Source organism: Apium graveolens, chromosome 9 (assembly GCF_009905375.1).
Source record: "Apium graveolens cultivar Ventura chromosome 9, ASM990537v1, whole genome shotgun sequence".
Classification (NCBI taxonomy): Eukaryota; Viridiplantae; Streptophyta; class Magnoliopsida; order Apiales; family Apiaceae; genus Apium; species Apium graveolens.
The window spans coordinates 224,582,331-224,596,197 of record NC_133655.1 but is presented as its reverse complement, the minus strand read 5'-3'; the positions used below and the strand labels follow the sequence as shown (position 1 = coordinate 224,596,197).

At 38.0% G+C, this 13,867-nt stretch overlaps 1 long non-coding RNA gene and 1 other non-coding gene across 2 annotated transcripts; one reads left to right on the top strand and one right to left on the bottom strand.

Annotated features, from left to right (window-relative positions):
• Positions 1 to 8,391: 8,391 nt before the first annotated feature.
• Positions 8,392 to 9,028, bottom strand: LOC141683866 (uncharacterized). Its single transcript, XR_012560471.1, has 3 exons — positions 8,918 to 9,028; positions 8,752 to 8,788; positions 8,392 to 8,588 (listed from the first exon to the last, which is right to left on the bottom strand). It is a non-coding gene; the product is annotated as an uncharacterized LOC141683866 (long non-coding RNA).
• Positions 9,029 to 12,557: 3,529 nt separating this feature from the next.
• LOC141687573 (small nucleolar RNA R71) lies at positions 12,558 to 12,664 on the top strand. Its single transcript, XR_012561067.1, has one exon. It is a non-coding gene; the product is annotated as a small nucleolar RNA R71 (small nucleolar RNA).
• Positions 12,665 to 13,867: the final 1,203 nt, after the last annotated feature.

Below are 13,867 nucleotides of genomic sequence, written 5' to 3'. Positions count from 1 at the left end.
AACACTAAAAAAACACATCAAATACAAAAATAACTTGAGTACAAAACATCAATTCGATCCTTTACGAAGCATTCTAAGTGGACATAAATGCCACTTAACACACGCCCAAACTTGAATCGATGCTTGTCCTCAAGCATAAAAGACTAAAAAATAATGAATAAAAATGCATGAATGCAACTAACATGAATGCAACGACCCCCTTAGAATAACTAAACCAACTAATGAGCTACATCTCAACAACTGCAATTATTCGCACAAAGTTCAATCAAATCCCACAAATTAACTCACAAGCCAGAAACGTGTGTGTGTGTGCAATTGCTTAACAGATATACTCTCGCAACTAGATCAATAATCTTAACTCATCAAGGCAATCAGAAGGTTATAAACAGAATAAACGATAAATTCAAAATGACTGACAACACTTCAATTTTATTGGAGTTATACAAGGATTCATGCTTTTATTGATAACACATAACCAACACAAATATGATTATTTGATCGTGCAATGAGTGAGGTCCACAAAAGACTTATGCAATAATACGATGTAGCGAACGTTAGGTTAGCGGATCCCAGACTATAAAAGCCTTAGGTCACTAGGCTTTTTTTCTTTTTTTTTTTTATTTTTTTTACAATTTCTGAACGAGTGCGTTTCGCTCCATCTCGCTCAACCCTAGACTACTCATATAAATATGAGCCGGCTACTCGCCATTTGACGCCTAGCCATAACTAGCAATGAAATCTAATATTTATCTCCAATTTTTAAATATCCATGTTATTTTGCCACTAAGAGAATATCCTAAATTCTAAACATAATCAAGTGATTAAACCTCAACAAACAAACCAACCATGATCATGATCTAGCACACAAACAACCTATAAGACTTAGTAAAAAAGTTCTTGCTTCTAGCATGCAAACCAATTCGTCAGGACTTAAGATTCCTCTATACGACATCACTACACTCGAATCAATATCACAAATTAATCGGAACAACAAACCTAAGGGATCATGATAAAATGCACATGCAACTATATGTGACATACTAACATGCAAAATGAATAAAATAAAAAAACAAAAAAAACTACATCACACGTAGTTAAGGAATATTTGTGTGTGAGTCCATATAGTTGCATATTCATGTTAGTTTAGAATAGTAAGGAATCGAGGCATACCTACTTGGAATTAGGATGGTCATCACCCTCCGCGGGTGGAGTGTCAGGAGACGGGTACACAATCCTCACTAAAAACTGGCCACTGAATGTCTACCCCTATGGCTCTGAAAGCTGTACCCAACGCCTGGGTAAGATCATGTGCAAACATACTATGGATGTCATACATCGCATCCATCCGCCTCGCCAAGCACCTATACTGCGGCGAACCCAAACCAACATTGTTCCCTGCTTCCTGCTGCAGCTGCTGCTGCTGCTGCTGCGAAGAACCGGCCTCACCCATCTGATGTCCCCATGCCGCTCTGCATGCCTGGGTCAAACCACCATCATAAGTCTGATCGGCTGGTTGGCCACTCGGCAAGTGCTCATAGGTGTACCCGAGTCCCTTCTCATCAGCCTTCCCACCGTACCACTCATGCATTACTGTTATCGTCGAATTGTCAATAGGGGCACTAGGTAGATGAAGCTGCTTGTGTGCGGGCCAATAAACTCCAACCGCCACACAAAGCTTCGTCACAATCGACGCATATGGGATAGAACTCGTAGTGCTTCCACGCAGAAACCTCAGAATTCCCTGAGAAATAATGGAGCCAAGATCCACATAATCGCCTTGCAATATCTCCCATAACAACTTTTCCCGATCCACAGTAATATTATGTACATGAGAAGAAGGCATGATGTTCGCACAGATAAAAGAGTTCCAAGCACGAGCGAACCTGTTCATGCATGAGGCAGGGAAAGTGGCATACTCATTCGAACCCCTCCTGAATTTCCAGTGAGTGTTTGGGACACACAGCGTGGCAACAATCAAGTCCAAGTCAAAATCCTCCCCGGTCTTCATCACCCAATCCTTCTCAGCCGGTTGCTTCTCGGGTTGGTTAATCACCCGACGAATAGCCTCAGGACTGTAATCCACCGTCAACCCCCTCACCACCGTAAACCCATTCTTATCCGGCTTCACGTTCGCATAGAACTCGCGAGCAACACTCATAGGCACAGCAGCAGGTGTCTCACAAAAGGAAACCCAACCCATCTCCAAAATCATCTCAAGCAGCTTACTATCCTTACCCGATGGCAGAAAACCCCTCTCCTTTGCTATCTGCTTCGTCAACTGCCTCGTATACTCCGCTTCAGCCTCTAGAGTAGCAAACCTAGGCCTCGTACCCCCAACATTCGAAGAATCGGTGGTGCTGCTGCTAACTTGAGTCCTTGCTCTCTTTAGTGCCATTGGATTTGAATAAGTTGAGAAAAGAGAAGTTTATAAGAGAGATTAAGGGTTTTGAGAATTGAAAAGTGATGGAGATGATTGTGTATAAGTGTATGTATATATTGGGATTAGGAATTATAAGTGGGATATAATTGTGGGATAGTGGAGATAATGGGTTTGATTAGGAGAAGGAATTTGGGGTAATGGAGGAGGGAAAATCGGCTGGAGTGTTTATTTTTATTTTGATTTTTGTTTCCCTGCTTGTTTTCTTCTACAAGGGGTCAGAGCGGCCACCCCGCCAGGCAGCGTAGGTGCGTCATGTCTCTGGAGTTCCAGCGCGGCCGCCACGCTTCCCAGAGCGGGCGCACACAACTACTGTTCTTTAAGCGCGGCCGCCCCGGCATAAATGATTTGAGCACTAGACCCCTATCATAAATGATTCGACCCTGACCATCTTGACTTCAATTTTCCAGGAAAAAGACGGATTCGAGAGTTGACAAAAGAACTTGTTGCCCCAGCATAAATGATTTGAGCACTAGACCCCTATCATCACTACTAGAAAAACGGGATCAGACATCGGTTCAGAACCGATATTATAAAAAATCTGAACCGATGTCTTCGCGTGTGATGTTAAATGTCATTAGCTTTTGACATCGGTTAACAGCCGATGTCTATTACAGTGCTATACATCGGTTTTAAGATTAAATATGATGTCTTTGCAACAAATTTCAGCTTATATTACATTATTTTAAGGTGAATATGAGTATATTATGAGGTATTTATCCATTAAAACATGAAACCTACAAGCTCTAAAAGCCATTTATTAAAATTCTTTCGAACAAACCGATGTGAAATGCTAGATCAGACATCGGTTAGATAAGTTGGTCGATGTGAAATGTTTAATCAGACATCGGTTAAATTAGCCCCCGATGTGAAATGATGGAAAAGACATGGGTGTTCTTCACGAAACCGATGTTAAATCTTTTTGTTTAACATCAGTCAGTTTCTCTAACCGATGTTATTTGACTTAAAATACATTGAGTTTCTTTTCAGAACCGATGTCAAATGACTATTTCACATCAGTTTTTTAGTTCTTTTTCATTTAATATTATTTTACCTGATGTCTTTCTTATATTTTTTACATCGTTTTATATTTACCAATGTGATGTTAATATTTTGTATATTGCATGCCATCCTGATACTGTTCACATCCAATGAACCAATTACATTTACAAACAAAAAAAATACCAAACAATGCAATATAAACATAAGCTACCATTATCTGCAATAGAATTCAATTGCAAGTTCATGAATCACATCAATACAAAGAGTTTCTACATAAATCTCACGAAAGTATACTAACTATCAAGCATATCAATGGCTCACATAAGACTTCGTGAGCAGTTATTCTCTGTTTAGGAGACCTGTCAAGCATCTTCCTTATTAGATCTTTTGTACCGTCTGAAATCGATGGCCATGGTTCAGATTTAAAATCTATATTTCCTTTCAAAATCGCTCTGAAGATTCCAGAGTCGGTTTCTGCCAAAAATTATACGAACAAAGAGGAATATCATCAACTGCCACAATTACTACACACAGGTAAAAACTCTTAAGCTCAACATGTGATACTTTTAACTCCTAATACCTGCCCAGAAGGGAGGAACTCCACATAGTAAAATATATAGAATAACGCCAGCACTCCATACGTCAACTTCAGGTCCATAATATTTATGCAACACCTCAGGCGCAACATAATAAGGACTTCCAACAACTTCTGTAAGATACTGACCTGGTTACAAGAAAAACATGCTGATTATAGAAATAGTAAGTAATAATTACTTTATAATGTCTTACCTAGTAAAAGAAGGACTCAGATCACAGATATTAAGATGGATCATGTTATAGCATACTGTCAATTTGAATGAGATAGTCTGAAACTTAACAGGTGTCTTATTTCTAATTCTGTGAATAATATTACATCTCAAAAAATTGGAATAGAATTTTGTCTTCTTAATTCATCGCTATTATAAAAACTAACACTGTTAAGGTTAGCAGCTGTTTGAGTACATTGACATGGCCCAATCTTGCCACATATATGTCACTAGAACTTTCCTTGATTACTGAAGCATTACAAATCTTCCTTAAGATAGGAGCAAAACAATCTCAGGCCATATTTTTAAAGAATTTTCTCTCTCACCAGTAAGATATGCCAGAACATGTGCCACACACTTAGGTAGAAATTAATTCCTCTGAAAGTTTTGGTGTCACTGTCAAAGTCACATCGCCAAATGATTCTTCTTGCTGTACATCAACAAGGCCGCTATTCTTTAAAACCTGAGGTAAACGATAGATATCAGACATAACCTTTTCGAAACATTAAAATTAATACTTGAAACTCATAATTCCCAACGATTACCAAATCAATTAACTGATAAGTAGTTGACTTCAAAGCACAATGAATTACAAGTATCTCAAAGACCATTCGAGCACATACTCTTCTTCTTCTTTTTTCCAAGATCGCATTGAAGCTGATATTTATTGACTGGTGGCTTTCTACAACGGGAGTGGTGGACGATCTATTTTTAAGAAATTTAGCCACAGCTCTGCACTCATTCCATGAAGACAACAGACCAGTTCAAACACAGGAAAGTAAATAAAAAAATGGAAATGTTATAATGGCGAAAGGGTTTTTTATTTTACTAAGTTACCTTGTCCTTGCAGATAAGGGTTCTACTTCGGATTTTCCAGATTTTTCGTGTAAGAAACAGTCTGGAGTACTTTCCTGCAGCCCTGTTTGAATATGTGTAACACTGTCTAAGTAACAAAGTGATATTATGTAACAACATTAACCAAAATATTAATCAGCCTACCAGTTGAATTGTTATTGTCTTGAGCCAGAAAAGATAAATCCTACCAAAAAAAAAGAATATCCGAATCAGGAGAAAAATATATAAAAATCACTTCAAAAAAATACCGGGATAATGAAAATGCAGGTCACAAAACGCAATATAACCAATTTACATTTTGCAAATCTAAATCTTAATGGATCACATATAATTGACCTATATAGATATAGTTACCCTGCATGGCTCTCCAAAGCCCTCTATATATTTTAGTTTTGTTACCTACATTAATTATGAATTTTGAAATTGAGAAAATTCAACTCCGAATTCAAGATCAAAAATGCTAAAGCTGCAGTAGGAACAAATTAGCAAAAGTTATAAACTTACTCCATCGTCAGAATTCCTCAGCTCTGGAGCATCAGGACCAGAAGACATCCATTTAGAGATCTAATTAAAAGATGCCAAACAAATTTAAGTGAAGAAACTAAAAAAAGGGAGCCACCAGTCAACAAAGGTTCAAAAAAGATTGCATCTTTTTTTAGCCTCTTGTTCAACCTCCAGCTGGCAAGAGCATCTCGGGGGCGTTCCTTTTTGGTACGGAGTATGCCACTACAATCAATAATCCTCTTCTTCATAAGCCTGAAACACATAAAACAAAACCAAAAAAAGAATTAAAAGAACTGTTTTCAACTATTTTGAAAGCAAAACATGGACAATACCTGTTGCTTAATATTGTTATGTGATCATAATGATGACTTTGGATCCTTTGCTCCGGCATTGTTTGCTGAGGTGGTGGAGTTGAATGGATCTCTAATGTAGGTGATTTATGGCCTGCAGTTGAAGGAAACAACATGACTTCTTTATAAAACAATTTGGATCATTAAAGTAGATTATTTTGAAAATTTTGAACTTACTATAGACATTATCAGAGTTTAAAAATTCGAGATCCTGCTCTGACATGACAGAAGTCGGTTGTTGGTGCTGCTGAGGTGGAGGAGAAACTGCAGGAACCAACTCAACAGCTAGAGTATCGGCTTCTGTTTGTTCCATTATTTCTTCCATTAATTCCCAATCTGGTTCCAATCTGTCTTCACTTTGGTCTTCTCGGAATAGATCATTTTCAGAAAAATACTGAAGGGAAGCATCGCGCCTGATTTCAGTTCCCGGGTAACTTATAGAACCGTGGTTGTCACTTAGCAAATCAAGCCTCTCCTGATTACAAGGATCAGGTTGTTCAGCACTGCTAGTTGCACCCACACGAGGGACAGAATAATCTGGGGAACTTATAGAATTTCTTGCATTCTGTATTGAAACAAAATTACTAATTGCAAAACTTAATTATATAGATCAATAATAGAAATTTAAGGATATGTAAATAGTGGTACCTGATCAAAAGAAATAACCATATCTTGTCCTATCAGATTGTGATGATCTATAAAATGACAAATTTTTTAGTCGATATATTGCATCAATAATAATTATTCAATGACACAAAAATGTATTATCTGAGTATGCAAGCATATATACATCCTCATCACCTTCAAGAGTTATCTCTCTGGGGTCCTTTCGATGATTACTTTGTAAGCTGATTAACAACAATTAATCAGGTTCTAATAGATCACTAAAGATGCATCTGTGCAAAAGAGTCTAGTGCTTCTCTGGAAAGACCATTCATCGCCAAACCAACAATCATGGCACTCCAGGCCAACACGGATTTTATGGAAATGTCGTCAAATGACTTCATAGCTTCATTTGCAGCACCACACTTGCTGTACATATCCATTAAAGCTAATTCAACTTCCTCTCCCATGATGTTCTATTTCTTCATGATAGAATGAACTGATTCACCTAAATTCACTACACCTGCAAAGCCACAAACAGCTAGAAGACTACTTATTGTTATTCTATCCTGCCTGATATCTGCTAATATCATCTCTTTAAACAACTCCAAAGATCTTGTGAAGTTCTTGTTTTCAACATACCCTGCAATCATACAGTTCCACGAAACCACATCTTTCTCTGGCGCTCTTCTAAACAAAACTTCAGCAGCAGCTAAATCATTCCCCGTGATGAATTCATTAAGCATCACATTCCAGGCAGTTACATCCTTTTCAGGCATTCGATCAAAGAACACACTGGCACTTTCCCAATCACCTTTCTGCATATAGCCCTCTATCATAGACATCCATGAAAAAACCGTCTTCATGTCAATCCCATCAAACAATTTCTCAGCCGAATCCATATCTCCAGACTTAACATACATATTCAGCAACCTATTTCCCAGATTCTCCGAAACCTGCAGATCTTTCTTCACTATATACAAATGAATCAGCAATGTTAATAATGCTCTGCATAAACAGGGATTTTGTAGCATCATCTTTTTGTCAAAATCATATAAGGTATTTAACAAGAGTGTGAATGTTTTGAGGCGTATCTGTAATAGAATCAGCAAGCAAAAGAGAATTAACCTTTTGTGTTTTATTTGACACATCTGGACCAAGACGTAACCATGCCGAGTACACAAGAGATTCATGAATGGTAACATGTGGATAATGGATATCGTTCTGTTCACAATAACCACTGACACGAGCAAAAGTTGCTTGGTTCTTTGGATAACCTGAAATGCTAATACTTCCTTCGATATACCCTCCGGTTTTTCTTCCCACTAATACATCCATCAACATGGTCTTTCCAGCACCACTCACTCCCACTAATGCTGTCAAAACACTAGGCCTGAATGCACCACTCACATCTCATAGCAATTGGAGACGGTGCTATGTGATTCCTTGACTCTTCATTTCCTGAACAAATGAATGGTTTTACTGTGAGAATCGTTGACCACCATATGTTCTGCTCTCATAGAAAAACAGCATATTATAATATCAATTTAAAGGACAGGTGACTTACAGGAGGCATATCAACATAGTAATTCACATTTTCAAATGCAAGTGAGAGGGGCTTGAAAGGAACCACCATTCCTCTTCTGTTATCTTTATCATAAGTGAAGTTTGTGTGACTTGGAGTGTTCCGTACACTCATATCTACACCTGTGGTAGTTCGCCAGCTAGTATTGACATCTCACTATAATAATATTAGCAAAAAGGAAATACCAGTCAAAATGTTGAATGTATTAAGAGACTTGGTTACATGTAATATCATACCTTTATTCAAAGGAGCTGTAGACGCTGTGCTCCTGTCAGTAGACTTGTTCTTTTTCTTAGTGTTGGCATCCTTATCAACAACAGACTTGGAACTTTCAAAGGGTGCATTCTTATGGTACAAACATCCAGCCACCACCCACACATCAAAGGAAAAACACCAAGTTACAACAGTCCAAATGACATAGCTCCCAATGATAAAAGCATAGAGATCTAATACAAAAAATATAGAGTTAAATGTGTTATTAACACCTAAACTTAATAGCAGAACATAATAGAATAAACAAAATTGAACATACAAATATAAATATACACCGACAGATCTATATAAATACACAATGGATGTAAATAAAGTTAAAAGAGAGATATATGTTACCGATTGAAGGTTGGTTTCAAGCTCCAAAGCTTCAGGCCTATAAACAAAAGCTTCATTAAAATCAAAACGTAAAATTTTGAAATAAATTTAAAATTGACATACATAATCAAACCAAATATTTGCTTTCTCGGCTCGATTTTAAGCTACTAAATTAAATAATACTAACAATTTCTAGCCCGATTTATGACGGAAAACTCCTTCCCTTTCTTCAAAGCATCGTCAATCGCTTTCACCATGGCCGAAATCTAACCTTTACCAATCAATTTTACATAAATCGAAGCTTCCATCAAGATATAGATAGGGAGACGGAAGAGAGTGGAGAAAGAGAGAGACAAATCTCAATTCAGTGATTTTGTATTAGGTTTAAATTCGGTTTACAAGAAAGTAGCGGTAAGAAAGGAGACAGAGAGAGATAGAAAGAGAGAGAGGGAGAGAGAGAGAGAGAGAGAGAGAGCTGAAGGAGATGAAGTTCGATATTTGAGAGAGAGAATTAGGGTTTTTGAGATAGAGCGGTGGTCTGAGAGAGAGACAGCAAAGAGAGAGAGCCGCGAGTTTGAGAGAGAGGGAGAGTCAAGGTTTGGGGGAGAGAGGGAGAGAGATAAAGATGAAGATAGAGACAGAGATAGAGATGTATGGGTGTGTGAGTAAAGGGAGAAGGGGGAAATAAATTTTCAACTTTTTTGTTACGGGGGAAAATTTGGGTACTCAGCGGGGGAACTGAAATATTTATTTAGTCATTTTTTAGAAATGGTTATAGATAACGGTTAGCATAAATAACCGATGTTGAAGTGAAAAACATTAATTTGTTATTATTTTAAAATTGAACATAGACAACGGCTACTATGTAAAACCGATGTTAAACAGGCTTTTAACATCGCTTTTTTCTAAACCGATGTTAAACAAGCTTTTAACATCGAGTGCATTACATGCCGATGTCTAAGCACCGATGTCGTATCTACTATTTCTAGTAGTGCATGCCACCTCTTGACTTTCTCCTTATACATTTTGTTCTCATATGCTTGAAGTCACAACTCATCGTGCTCATTCAATTGAAGCATCCTTTTCTTACCAGCTGCATCCATATCAAGGTTCAATTTCTTAAAAGCCCAATATGCCTTATGCTCTAGATCCACAGGCAAATGACATCCTTTACCATAAACTAATTGAAATGGTGACATGACTAGCGGAGTCTTGAATGCTGCTCGATAAGCCCAAACAGCTTCATCCAGCTTCAAAGACCAATCCTTTCTCGATGGATATACAACTTTCTCTAGAATATGCTTGATCTCTCTGTTAGATACCTTAGCTTGACCATTAGTCCGAGGATGGTAGGCTGTAGCAATGTGATGATTCATATTATATATTTGCATCATAGCAGTGAACTTGTGATTGCAGATATGCGATCCCTCATCACTGATTATAACTCTTGGAGTCCCAAATCTTGTGAATATCTGCTTATGAAGAAAATTAAGCACTACCTTCGCATCATTTTTCGGTAAAGCTTTAACTTCCACCCATTTCACAACATAATCGACCGCCAACAAGATATATTGATTATTGCAAGATGAGACAAACGACCCCATAAAGTCAATTCCCCAAACATCGAAGACCTCAACCTCGAGAAGCATATTAAGAGGCATCTCATCCCTCTTGGACATATTACCAATACGCTGGCAGTGATCACACTTCAAAATGAAATCACGCGCATCCTTAAATATTATAGGCCAGAAGAATCCTGCTTAAATGATACGAGCTGCTGTCTTTTCTCCACCATAGTGTCCTCCATAAATAGTTGAATGAAAGTCTTGCAAGATACCCTCCGTCTCGCTGTACGGAATACATCTCCTGATTATTTGGTCAGCTCCTTGCCGAAATAAAAACGGCTCATCCCACATGTTCGACTTTACCTCATGAAAAAACTTCTTCCTTTGAGCAGAAGACAAGTATGGAGGCATAATGTTGCTCATGAGGTAGTTCACAATATTTTCGAACCACGGTTCTTTTTCTTGCACCCCAAACAACTACTCATCGGGAAAAGACTCATTTATCAATGTCTTATCCTGTGAAGTTGTACTTGGATCTTCTAACCGAGAGAGATGATCATCAACTTGATTCTCAGTACCTTTTCTATCCTTGATCTCCAACTCAAACTCCTGAAGTAAAAGAACCTTTCGAATCAGTCTAGGCTTCGAGTCCTTCTTCGAGACGAGATAGCAAATTGCAGCGTGATCAGTGAAAACTGTCACCTTCGTCCTAAGCAAATAAGATCGAAACTTCTCAAAACCATAGATAATAGCTAAGAATTCCTTCTCAGTAGTAGTATAGTTCAGTTAAGCATCATTGAGGGTCTTACTAGCATAGTAGACCACATGAAATATATTGTTATTTCTTTGCCCAATAACTGCTCCAACTGCATAGTCACTTGCATTGCACATCATTTCAAAAGGTTCATTTTAATCAAGTGCAATTATGACAGGTGTCATAATCAAACTCTTCTTTAAGCTCTCAAAAACAGCTAGACACTCATCATCAAACTTGAAAGGGACATCTTTCTCCAATACATTGCACAACAGTTTAGAGATTTTAGAGAAGTCCTTGATGAACCGCCGATAGAAATCCGCATGACCAAGGAAACTGCGGATCCCCTTAATAGAAATTAGTTGAGGAAGGTTTTCAATGACCCCCACCTTGGCTTTATCCACCCCAAGACCTTTACTAGAGACCTTGTGCCCAAGAATGATGCCCTGTTACACCATAAAGTGACATTTCTATGAATTAAGAACCAGATTGGTCTTAACACACCTTTTAAGAACTGCACCAAAATTTTGCAAGCACTCGTCGAAAGAATTCCCGAACACAGAATAATCATCCATGAACACCTCCACATTCTAACCATTTATGTCAGAGAAAATGGCCATCATACATCTCTAAAATGTGGCAGGTGCACCACACAACCAAAAGAAAATCTTCTGAAGGCAAAAGTACCAAACGTACAAGTGAAGGTAGTATTTTGCTGATCTTCTTGAGCGATGCAAATCTGATTATAACCCGAATAGCCATCCAGAAGACAATAGTATCATGCCCAGCCAACTTGTCAAGAATTTGATCAATAAAAGGAAGAGGGAAGTGATCCTTCCTCGTGGCCTTATTTAGCTTCCTGTAATCCATGCAAACTCTCCAACCCGTGACTGTTCGAGTAGGAATGAGCTCGTTCTTCTTATTAGCAACACTGTGATGCCTCATATCTTCTGCACACACTGAACTGGACTCACCCAAGAATTATCAGATATAGGATAGATAATCCCTACATCTAGCCACTTGATAATTTCCTTCTTCACAACCTCTTTCATGATCGGGTTGTTCCAGCTGAAGTTAGGATGATTGCGGTTGTTGGGATGATAGGTGGATGGAGCTGGTTGCTGTGACCTCTGAAAGTTGCTCATAAACTGAGCTGATTCACTTGAATTATAGCATACTGCTCCGTCTCATGCGTACCAACACAAATCTCACAAACACTAGTGATCTGATTAACTCCATAATTTGCCAAAGAATCCACCTTCATCGTTAAAGCCTTAAGCTGAGCAGCTATAACAGTAGTTGCATCTACCTCCAGAATTCATGCTACCTTGCCTTGAGGTAGTCCCTGAGAAAAGTTATGGTATTCATTAGCATACATCAGTTCAATTAACTCATAAGCTTTATCGTAGCTCTTAGCCCATAAGGCTCCACCTGACACCGCATCAAGCATGGGTCTGGACTATGCTCCCAAGCTATTATAAAAGCAGTTAATAATCATCCAATCAGGAATCTCATGATGAGGACACTTACTAAGCATCTCCTTGTAGCGATCCCAAGCCTCACACAATGATTCTCCAGATTGTTGCATAAATTGAGTAAGAGCATTCCTGATTGTAGCGTCTTCGCCATAGGGAAGAATTTAGTTAGAAACTTTTGAGAAAGATCTTCCCATTTGGTGATAGAACCTGCTGGTAGAGAATGTAACCAGCTCTTAGCTTTATCCCTCAGAGAGAATGGGAAAAGCCTTAGCTTTATCGCATCTTCAGAAACTCTATTGAACTTGAAAGTGTCGCAGATCTCGATGAAATCTCTGATGTGCATGTTAGAATCTTCAATAGGAGAACCCCCAAACTGAACTGAATTTTGTATCATCTGAATCATGCTAGTCTGAATCATGCTAGCGTTAGCCACGATGGTTGGTCTGACAATATAGCAAGAATTACAGAAGGGGGTTGAATGGAATTCTTGAACCTTTTTCTTGAAATAAAAAATGTTCAACTCGATTAAAGATATATTTGTTTTGATTAGCACAATGCGGAATGTAAACTTAAATGAATCAAAACATAAGTAATTAAAATAAGAGTCTTTAAAAACTTTCTGGTGGATTTAAACAATTCCACCAGAGAGATATATATAATATATCGAGACGACTCTGTGTGCAGAAATGCCCACAGCTGCTTACAAATTGAACTGCTGAGAATACAGGAAATGCTAAAGATTAAGCTTACAAAGATTTCTCTGTTTTTGTGTTTCTCAACTATCTCAGTTATTTTTCTATTTGCTACTCTCTTGGTTTATATAATACCAAGATTACAAAGTCAAAAAGGCTGAACAAATATAAAATCTAACAGTCTTAATCTTTGCTGCTTTTCGTCCTCTATTACCCAGTTAATGGGCTTCCACAATGTGTTTGTATCCAACTCGACGGCTGTGTGTCAGCTTTTACTGTTCAACCGATGTTTGAATTCTTGATATGATCATCCGTCGACTTTCAGATCATCCGTCGATGACTTAATTGATCATCGGTCGATTGCTATGTTAAACATCCATTGATAGTCATTTGATCATCCATCGAAGGCTTTGTTAATCATTCGTCGGTAGCTATTTTGGCACTTGACTTCATTTCACTTAAACAGAATTACAAGACATTACTTATGTACAATTAATCAACCTATTCTGCATATCTAGTTAAAGTTAACATGACTTATATGCTACCACAGATTCTATACAAAGGTGCATACATCACTGTGCTACAAACTTATTATTACATAAGCTATTCACTCGATGGATAATAAGTTAATCATCTGTCGGGACTATA